We start from the raw sequence: 11448 nt of genomic DNA, 5'->3' as shown, positions 1-11448 counted from the left end.
TCTGGGCTTCACATTGTTTCACCCCCTTAGCACGATTGTATCGTCTTTTACTATGGAGGTCTAGTGCATAGAGCTTTGGTTTCAGGCAACAGAACCCTAGGATGTGGTCGTGGGGCATTTCGTTCTTAAATTTTCCTAGCACCATCTTGTTTTTCGTAGAATACATCGAGTCATCACAAGAATGACCAGATGTATCAAGGTGGGTATCGGCGAGCTCCGCAAGGGCCTTCTCATCGCTCAGCATCACGATATAAGAATCTGTGTCCATATACAAGAGCCTTGTGTCCGGGGCTACCCGAAGCAAGTTGTTATAATAAAAGTCATACATCATGACTTTAGACAGCTCGAGAATAATGAACCCCAGGTACAGAGGCTGTGGCATACGGACTATCGATTGAGCGAACTGAAACAAGACTACGTTAGAGCTTAGAGCCCTGAATTGTTTGAGGTTCGGTTTACGCAAGAATCTCAACACTTGCTCCTCGGAAGTTGCTAAGCGACAGTCGACGAACTTTCGTACATTCATACATGTTTTCCCATATACGGAGTTAATTAAACACTTGTACAGGTTACGTTCGAAGGTATTGGTTGCCTGCTTGCGTAGTTCATGATGGAAGTCAACATAGGATCGCAGGAATGGTTTTTGTTTGAACCTGAGCACCCGGTGAATTTTCTCGAGCCGAAGACCCAACTGTAGGTACAACTTTAGACTGCGATAATGAAGAAAATACTTCTTCTTGTCAAGCAATGTAAGGAGTAATTTTGGTTCTATATCATGCTGTGGGAGGTTAAATTTTTTCACCAGGTCTTTCTGATAATCCGAAAGCAACTCATACGGGACGCTCATTTTTTCGGGCACGAGCGGTAAATCTTTATGTCGTTCGTGGAGCTCTTGTACGTAGGCCAGGTCTACCTCTAAAAAATAACCAATGTCTGCATAATCTGCAACAAGGGTTACATCTAAACCTGCAACCTCTTCGGGTGACAGCCATTCAAAGTCTCCGAATGGGAGTGGTTCACGCATCACTGTGCCATAGAGTCCATTTATGTCCATGTAATGAATTATGGTCTTTGGTTTTTCGGGATCGTACTGATCTGTCCCTGGGACATTTGCAGTGGCCATTCGCGTTGAACACTGGGTCATACCACCACGCAGGCCCCGTTCAATTAACAGATAGGCATCGGGATCATGAATTAAATCGAGATTAATCCGGCTCATTTTTAGTGCGCAAGACATGCTTAGTCCCGGGAGTGACACGAAATGAAGTGGTTCAATTTTGTGTGTCTCCAACGCCCATATTCGGAAGTTTTGAAACACGTCTGCCAGAAGCAATGCGTCCGTCAGAAGGTACAAATCCGAGTACTCGCCCAGGCTCTTCAGTTGAAATTTTTCAAACACATTTTGCGCATGGCGGTAATCTTCCTCGCTCACTTCTGATCCGTTCAGTTGGTTAAAGAACTGGTCACGTGATGGCAAACAGGGCTCGTCGTAACGTTCAAAAGAGGTAACGTAGTTATAACAGAAAACCCCTTTACGTACAACTAACCTGAAGTAGTCCTCCTCTGCGAAAAACTGACGCAGACACCTGAAGTTAGATTCACCTTTGTCACATAGATTTTTCGTCAATGTGTCGAGACTAGCATTGAGGAAGCTTAACGAGTCTATGAAGCGGAACACACCAATGTCTATAGCCTTAAACTTTTGACAACTGGAGGCTATCACTCTGATGTCTGTCTTCCGAAGCAGGTGCAGATGAGCTACTATGAATCCGAGGTCATAATTGGCATTATGTGCAATGATGGGCACTTTCCGTGGTATCCGCAGTTTCAGATTACATCCCTGACACAATGATTGGCGAAATTCTCCACTTACGTGATCATGGTCTCGCACTTTCTGCTTCTTAGTGAATGGTTCTTTACAGATGTTACAGTGAGTGGCTTCAGAGTGTTCGAGTTCGTCTCCTGGGGTCATTTGCAAGGGCACAGTCTCGTGCAACATCGCATACAGCTCATCATGCAAATTACGCAATAGTTCCATGAAAACGGAAACGCAGTCTGCACCACGGTAAATATGTTTCTTCAAGACATACGAATCGCACGAGCGTATGACGAGGAGACAGAAGGATGAAGGGATGTGTTCCTCGTAGACATTCCCGCCTCCCGAACACGGTGATAGTACACTCTCAAAGTCGTATACACAGCACTGCACGGGCCCGGGCCCCCGACCCGGCCCGGGCCCGACCCGGCCCGCGGGCCGGACTGGGCTTGTTATTGGCTGTGTGCTCCGGGCCGGGCCGAGCCCGGGCTGACAAAATACGCCAGCACCGCGGGCCGGGCCGGGCCCGGGCCGACAAATATGTTCCCGAGAGTCAGGCCCAGCCGTGCCACGCAGCTAATTCCACACATTGGAGACGCATTAGTTCATATCATCATGCGCTTGCGTCATTCCTGTGCATATTTTGCAAAGACAAGCAAAGGGTACTGCATTATGCATATGATTCGACCCTCTAGAACATTCTCCAAGCCACTTTACATTGCTCCTCACTCCTCACATATTTCACAATCACTTTGGCAAAGCTTGGTGAGAGGGATAGGGACTGGGAGAAGCAGTTTGTCGACAGCATGCTCTATCTCCGCAAAATCTTGACAGTGTAACGATAACGCCCCGTGCGTTCTGGATTTAATTTGGTCTCGTGCGGTTACGGTGTTAAACCGCCATCACTTGTATGTTTGTCTTCTCTCCTTATAAATTTACTTATAAATTTGTTTGATAATCGCCAGAAACGCGTACGTCGCGGCTGGAAATACTAGGCCGGGATCTACTCGCCGGGTCACCGGGACGGGCCGGGCCGGGCCGTGCTCTATTTGCTTAGACGCCGGGCCGGGTCGGGCTCTAGTCACTGGGTCACCGGGCCGGGCCGGGTCGGGCCGCATAAAAATATGAAGGTCCGGGCCCGGGTCGGGCCGGGCCATTTTTCGATGCGCCCGGGCCGGGTCGGGCCCTGAAAAGTCGGCCCGTGCAGTGCTCTAATACACAGTAGAAGGGAACTTCCGACATCAAATGCTCTCCGGCAAACGACAGTGTCTCACCCTTCTTTGGAAAAATAGTCTTGGACACTTTTTGTTGTTTACACATTAGTAGATGATCGGCGAGTACACCCGAGGTGGTGAAACCCATCGTACACCGTTTGCAGTGAAAATAACCAGGTGGTGTGAACAAAGCATTGAAATTAGTAATGAGTACAAAATGGAAGTCAATCAGCAGTAGGTCGACATGCTTCTTGCACTGGTCGTCGACAACCTTAATCTGGTAAACATATTTTTCATCTTTGTCATAACCGTACACGTTAATGCTCACATCGTTCTGCTTCTCAAACATTTCTACATCTTTCGGGAACACTACAGGAAACGTCTCTGGAAATACATATTGAGACAGGTATGACCTGTAGGATGAAGCTCTGCGTCTGTAAGAACCCTTTGCAGGATGTAGACCGGCAAGTACGCAAAATGCGAAACACATGTTCTGTTCACTATCCTCGTGAAGGTCGACACTCAGAAGACACCGACACTTTTTTTTCAATTCGTTTGGCAATTCAAAGTCGGTACAACCAATGAGCTGTGGTGCGAGACGACCGACATGAAGAATGCAGGCGTGAATTCGAAATAAGAAAAATCCCGACCCTTGCATTTCAAGCTTTTCTAAATTGTTGGTGACTTCAGTGCCTACTTCAATGACAGCACGTTCTACGTCTCGTTCCGACCACAGCGTATGCACACTCGAAGGAATAAATTGAGTGACAAATATGATCTCATCCTCAGGCGTATGTCGACCGAGTTCCGCCTTCAGCAAAACATAAAAGCGTAACGGAAATCCGAAACGTCGAAGTACACCGGCAAGGTAGCGTCCGTTTTCATGAAAGAATGTGCTGACATCCTGCCCGTCGTCGTCTCTGTCATGTAGATGAAGCTCATAGCGGTTGGTATAGTTGCGGAGCGTACAGAGTGTCTCACAAAATGGGATACAGGGTGTTGCAAGGTTATGAACGTTAGCCAGATGAACTTGAAGTCCCAGCGCTGTTGTGTAGTGCTGCCGATCGGCCGGAGGACAAAGGTGGCATGTCACCATTTCTTTTTATTTTTTTACTCGGGCTGACCGAACACGATGTCTGGCGAAAGAAGACGTTTCCCGTCTTTTCCAACTCGCTCTTTCTTCTCCATCCAGAGTCCGCTCGTGTTCCTCATGTCTTCGATGTCTTGAGTGCTTAGTTTATGAAACCGAGCTGGAAGGAACACCTTTACGTGCTCGTGATCCTTCATAATTTCTACGTAGACCGCCTCGCCATACCTCGTTTCAATTTCGGTAACATCAGCCACATCATACTTGATGTTTTTAGGAATTGTCGCCATTTTTTGAAACTCTCCACATTTCTTTAACTTGTCAAGTTTATGCAAGATCGACGAAGACATGATGCTTACTTGTACACTGATGCAATGATCACGACGATGATCCTTCGGACACGTTGGACCGGCTGAAAACAAAAGGAGCACATGTTAGAACACTGCAAAATATTTCATCATTCTGAACACCATACCTCCTCAGAAGGAGGTTCGAGAGTGAAGGAGCTGAGCGTCAGACAGTTCTTATATAAGAAGTTGCCAGCATGGCAACCTTGAGGAGTCTTCTTTTTTTTTACATCGTCAACTCTGCAGTCGAACCTACCTTTGCAGTTTGCTTTTTTTCCCTGCAGTTTGCAAGCACGGACTTGTTTATCTAACGAAACGTATCTTGACCAGACTTCATTCTCTTGCACGAAATGACAGTGATAGCACCTTTTAGGTTCGTGACGCCTGCCTCGGTGTCAATTTCAGGGGCTAGTCAAAGTGGGAAATCCACCTTCGTGGCACGACTAATTAAACACAGAGCTGTCCTCTTTGACAAACCGTTCAAGCAAATATGGTATATCTATCTTTATAAGCAGCCGGTATTCGATACTCTTCCTGAAGTAAATTTCAGTCAAGACATCCCTGCAGATCCGGAGAATTATAGCCACTCATTATTTATATTTGACGACTGTTTAGCCGACCGGCAAAGACTCAAAGAAATCTGCAAATTTTATATCGCTGGGTGTCACCACCTGTCAATCACGGCTGTGTTCATCTCGCAATACCTGTTTGTCAACGACCCTTTGTATCGCACAATACAATTCAATAGCACGGCTCTCGTTTTATTTCGTTCACCACGCACTACAGACCAGCTGCGTATGCTGTCCAGGCAGATTTTCGGGCGAAATGATTTGTTGCCCACGATATATAAAGATGCCTGCCAGAAACCATACTCATACTTAGTTATCGACTTGTCTCAACAGAGCAACGATCACTATAAGGTGTGGACCAACATTTTCCCGGATGATCACAGACAGATCGTATACAGGTCATGAAAAGGCTTAAACACATTCGTTTCCTTCGTATGATCGCTGAAGCAAAGACAGGGGAAGATCGTTACAACCTGATTCAACATGCCAGCAGGGAACAGCTACGAACAATCAGGGAGATTTGTATGAACCTCTGCAAAGGAAACATCGACGTACCGCCGAAAGTTAAAAAGCAATTGCAGCCTTTTGCAACACCCATTAGGACACTGGCTTCCAGGCAAGACCGTGCAGATGTGAAGAAAGTTAAACGGATTCTTCATCAGTCCGGCGGGTTTTTGCAATTTTTGTTGCCCCCCTTGTTAGGTCTCGTTTCAAGTTTAGTGGGCAAAAGCATCGCAAAAGCAATCGGCATTTAAATTATGCAGAAATACGAGCTTGTTCCCTATCGGGAAAGCACTATTCCGTCGATATTGAATAAACAGGAGCCTGATGATATCAAGGCCAAGGAGATCATCCAGTACTTGCACAAGCTATTGCATCCTCCCGCGAACACATTAAGACAGCCTAGTGCAGCAGGTGAGGAGACAAATCATGTGGCATCGACTAGAGAGCAGACACAGATTCAAGCGGACGAGGAGGAAGATGCCATCGTTAATTTTATGAGCAGCGGCTACAAGATGAGAGCAAGCCAATTACTGCGTTTACTAAAACCCGTGCTCGGCTGGAATAGTAAAACGTTTGAGCTCATTGTCAATGGTGAACAAATACCAAATACCAACGTTGTAGACCTTGTTTATTATTTGGTCACAAGAGCGCGAAATGTGTGGCGACCCGCGTATCTCGAGAGGATCCTACCACTATTGGTCAAGCTAAATATACCGACACTTATCGTACATCCATCTCGACTTGAAAAGGAGACTGCAGAGCCATCAGCCAGTAGTCCTACGTTCACACCTGAGACACCTCGTCGACCCATTTCTCCGGTTATCACAAGAGTGGCTAAGAGACTTCGAGAATGGAACCAGTATTGAGCACGTTGGAAACGCAACAGGAACACTGTGGTTACCTTCGGGACGAAAACATTCTGGCGCATTTTCCCGCACGACACAGGAAGAAGGCCCTCGCCATTCTGCAGATGCTAAAGACCGTATTTGCGATAGATGAAGAGGGAAGGATTATCTGTCATTCTCGCGTTGTTCCAAGTAGTTCCGTCATCGAGCTTATAAAATACGAACTGCACAATCGATCGCCCTCTTGGTACAAAGGTGACGTTGCAGCCGTTATAAATGCCTACTTGTCATTCGACGGACTTCGTGTTCGTGGAAGAAAATTGTGCTAATGGCTGCTTACGTGGACGTATACCATCCTGGTGCTCTAGGTGGTGTTCAACGACTCGCACGAGCGATCGGTGAAAAGCCGACGAAGGTTGCCAAGTTCCTGAAAACCAGTGATGTGTATTCTCTCTTCAGAGAACTTAAGCGACCACGTCAGTTCCGGAAGACCATCGTTTTGGGTGTGAAGAATATATTCCAAATAGATTTGAAAGACCTTCAGAAACTGTCGAGATACAACAAGGGTTTTCGCTATCTTTTGTTTTGTATCGACGCATTTTCTCGTATGCTTGCTGTAGTGCCTGTGCAGAATAAACGAGCAGCGGAAATTATACGTGGACTGAGACTCGCTTTTAGACGTATTGGGACTTTGAGACTGATTCATTCAGACAGAGGTACAGAGTTCACCAATAAGTCAGTCGGAGCATTTTTAAAATCAAAAGGGATATCTCTCTTCCACTCTAATTCAAATACGAAAGCAAGTATTGCAGAACGATCTATTCGAAGTCTTATGACGCCACTTTATCGTGCTTTTGAATATCAGGGACATAAATCGTACTTGAAAATTTTACAGCCTCTGGTCAAAGCATATAATCATCGTGTTCATAGAACTCTGTCGGCACGACCTGTGGATGTCAACAAAGAAAATGAACATTTATTTAGACAAAAGCTCTATTCTACTCCGAGCAAACCCCCAGAGAAGCCACGTTTTCGCGTTGGCGACCTTGTCAGAAAAGCAAAGTCTAGACACCAGTTAGTCAAAAGTTATCTTGGTTCGTTTACGCGTGAAATTTTTGTGGTGAGAGCAGTCAAGATTGGTTACCCGAATACCTATCTCTTACGTGACCAGCAGGAAGAACCTATTGAAGGTCAATTTTATGCAAGCGAATTAACACGTGTGCAGCCTGGAAAGGGCCACCGCATTATAAAAAGACGCGTTCGGAACGGAAAGGTGCAGTACCTGTTGCAACCTTCTGGAAGTCGTAGAAGGACTTGGGTTCCGGAGAACTACCTGCCACCACCGACGACGAAATGACTGGCGATCACTGGTCCGATGTCGAACAGCCAGCCAACGCTGGCGATTCCTGGTCCCAATCGGGTGATGATGTGTGCGGCATGCGGGACGTTACCCAGGATCATCAAATCCAAGGAAAATGTCGCCGTCCTCATACCTGTTGGAATGACGTGTTAGAATGCGGTTCATCGAAGTCAACGGACGACACAGTGCTCGTCGCAGCATTTAAGATAACCAGAGACATTTTCCTGTTCCAGTCCCTGCCTCTGAACCTTCCCGCAAAAAAGACTGTGTGGGAGTCTTCAAAAACAATGTATGCCAGGGTGCACAGGAAGTGTGAACACCTATCCGACCACCCGTTCGACCTGGTCTCCGAATGGGGAAAACAGATGAGCTCCATATTCAGCTATTACGGTGATCGTGACGTCGAAGTTATGCAACTGGTGGCCGAAAGTCTATGTATCATGTACTACGCAATGAAGACTGGCTACCATTACCTGGCTGTGTACATAAACGACATGACAATTGACCTGTTGCAAAATAGGTTGTCACCCAAAGACGCTTACCAATAAATATTGAAATCCATGACGAGTTGTCTCATTTTACTGTAGGTCGTCATGGTAAATAGATGCCCGGAGATGTTCTGCTACACCTTGTCCATTCTGAGTGCTGTTTCGCTGTTCGTTTTCGTAGCTACAACAGAATTTACAAAACCAACACTGAAACAGGGAAAATGCACTACCGTGACTCAGATTGACCATAACATCTACGTCCACCGATGTCTAGCTGCAGTAACTGCCGTACGCCTTTGGCTCAGCAATGGTCATCCGACGAGATACGGAGTAAATCTGTCGCAAAATGATACACGTCAACTATGGCATTGCTTGAAAGAAGCAAATGTCGCGCACAATTATTATAACTTCGAGTGCTCGAAGCTATGTGAAATAAGCTTCGAACCCAGGCAAGTAATAGAACGATGTCCCGGCAATGTGTACAATATTGCAAGACTCATTGGGAATGGAAAGCACAGCAGTTACGGTATCACTCTTTCGAAATCGGCTACCATGTCTCTGCTGTCTCATCTGAGCGAAACAATAAAAAGAATTTAAAACAAATACATGCCCGCATTTCATTTAGCTATAAGATACACTGTAACACAAGAATGGTTTGAAATACTCACATCACTTGGCTCTTACGTGCCACACTCACTGCTGGAAGCTCGTACGTGGCAGACAGCGTATACCACCGGTCGAAAATGCATCTTGCGAGGGCGATAACGTTTTCTTTTTGTGTGTGTGTGTGGCTGGTGTTCCCAAAGAGCGTTTGGAAAAAGCCAGACGGGTGTTTCGCGGTTGTGTTATCATACCAAAAGAAGAAGAAAAAAGAGCGCGTCGGCAAGAGGTATCGCATTTCACATGCTGCTCCTGCGAAAGGAGAAGCTGTCCACGATGCATTCACGTGATCCTTCCTTCCCTTGAAATAAAACAAAAATGAAGGGTCTTATAAGCTAGCTGTCGACGACTGAGACCGATCAGACCTTCATCGACGACGCAACTTTGAAAGGATGTGAGTATACCTCTTGTCTTTATGCCATTTTATTTTTTGTTATTTTTATTTCGAAACCATCACAGCTGGTAACCGCAATGCGTAGTCATGCAATGCTTCTCAATGCTGTCGCAATGCGCAACACAAGTTTGGAAATGCGTGTGTATAGAACACCTCTATTTTATAGTGATTGTTGTCACTGGGTTATTTACTTCCAAACGTCGTACTCCAATGCAAATGCATGACACAGTATCAGAGACATATCGGAAAAGTGGAAAACGTTAAACGATTCTTTGATAATGCTGCTTGTTGTTGTTGCATGGCACCTGATCGAGATTTCAGTCATCCTAGACTTTGTCCTGATTGAGAAGAGCATTCACAGGATGTTTCGTTTTCCCTTTGTTTTTTGCAGATTGCTTCTGTACAAGGATGAAGTCAAGCAAGACTCTGGTAATTTGTAACATATCTTTCGTTAATTGAATAAAAGATTAGTAAAATAATGTGGCTGAAATAAAAAAGGAATATATACAGTGTTGTTTGGTCTCTGATATACATCATTATTTGAGTGTACTTATCAAAGTAGCATGGGGGGGGGAAATCATGCTGTGACGCGGCATTTATTTTTTGTCAAATGAAACCGAAAGTACAGACGGTCAAAAGCTTGAAACTAGAGGGACATCTGGCAACCATTCAAAAAACCTGCGTTGACGTTGTCACAGCGAAACTAGCGTGCTTCGGTTTGAAACCGAAATTACAGTCGGTCAATAGCTTGAAACCAGAGGGCACCTGGCAACACCTAGGAATTCGAAACTGAAACCAGAACTACACGTGGAGCAACCAAGCTTGGCGTCCATTCATTTAAAACCGAAACCGAAACTACAGACGGCCAAAGCTTGAAAACTAGAGGGCGCTTGGTGGGAACCGAAACTACCTGGCGCTCTGACGCGGCAACCAAACTAGGTGACGGACTGACGTCAACCCGATCGGAAAAATACTATTAAATGTCATCAGATGTTATTGCCTGTTATTAAATGTCATTTGTGTGTTATTACATGTCATTTGCGTGTTATTACATGTCATTGTGCGTTATTACATGTCATTGCGTGTTATTAAATGTCATTAAACGTGCATCCAGGTGCCCATCAAACACTATCGACACGTGAGTTCCCATTGTTTACCTGAGTTAACCGTTACCTTATCCTGGCGGCGCATGTTATTGAAACCTGGGAACCCATTGTTCACACTATCGATACATGATTTCCATTGTTTTCTGATATATCTTATCGTGCGTGTGCGTGTCGCATGTAACCTGAGCGGCCCATTGTTAACAAGTGCTATATCTATCACTACTCACTGTACTTGTCGAAAAGATCGCTGACGTCATCTAGATATGAAATAAGCCCACGGCAGTTCCACTGAAGAATCGTTCCACCCATAATTATGGCAGTACCAAGGAAAAGTATGATGTGTATAGTAAACCTCTGCCGACTAGGAAAACTATTCGATTATGTATTTTGTCAGGGCTGTTCAAAGAAGCGCTTATTTCTTCTATGGGCCTGTTTTGGGCAGCTTCGCAACTTTGTTTCCGAACAGCCGCCAATTATTTCGGAAATATGTGGAGTGACATCTTACTTCCCCAAAGATTTCCCTTTGTTTTTCTTTGGGGCTTGGGGCTTGGGGCTCGCGCTCGCAAACGAGCCTTGCGTCTTGCGAGCCTTCACAATCCATGGAGCTAGGCTCAAAGGTTAGTGATGACGAGGGTGGCACCTGCGAAGAAGACGCCACCGAAGAGGTTTGGGAGACTGCAGCTACTGCTGCAGGAGGAGCTGGTGTTCTTGGGAAAGAGTTAAGTGTTCGGTATTCGTTTGTGTTGAGCATGAGACCATTCGTGGTTTTTCTTTGACCACAATTGCAAAAGACTTCTGAAAAGGTAAAGGATGTGGGCACTTCTTTCTTTTCGGTTTGGTTTATTCGATGCAAGGTGGCGAAGGTGTGAGCGACGTAGGAGAGGGGCGTGGCGGGTGAGGGGGATGTGGCGGCCCGTGGAAGACGACGACGCGCCTCTGCTGCCACGCGCTACGGCGCTGGCACGGCAGTTCTACCGGCACCGTCCTAGTGTGAGGCCACGTCCATCTGCCCGCTGGGACATTCCATCATCGCCGGTCAGGACTCATGTAGGGGAACA

At 45.9% G+C, this 11448-nt stretch overlaps 1 long non-coding RNA gene across 1 annotated transcript; it reads right to left on the bottom strand.

Moving 5' to 3' along the window:
* Positions 1-4498: 4498 nt before the first annotated feature.
* LOC135371009 (uncharacterized) lies at positions 4499-8370 on the bottom strand. The gene is made up of 3 exons (XR_010415490.1): positions 8285-8370; positions 7665-7875; positions 4499-4529 (listed from the first exon to the last, which is right to left on the bottom strand). It is a non-coding gene; the product is annotated as an uncharacterized LOC135371009 (long non-coding RNA).
* Positions 8371-11448: the final 3078 nt, after the last annotated feature.

The sequence above is a fragment of the Ornithodoros turicata genome, chromosome 1 (assembly GCF_037126465.1).
Source record: "Ornithodoros turicata isolate Travis chromosome 1, ASM3712646v1, whole genome shotgun sequence".
In the NCBI taxonomy this organism is placed as follows: Eukaryota; Metazoa; Arthropoda; class Arachnida; order Ixodida; family Argasidae; genus Ornithodoros; species Ornithodoros turicata.
This window is presented reverse-complemented; position numbering and strand designations above follow the sequence as displayed.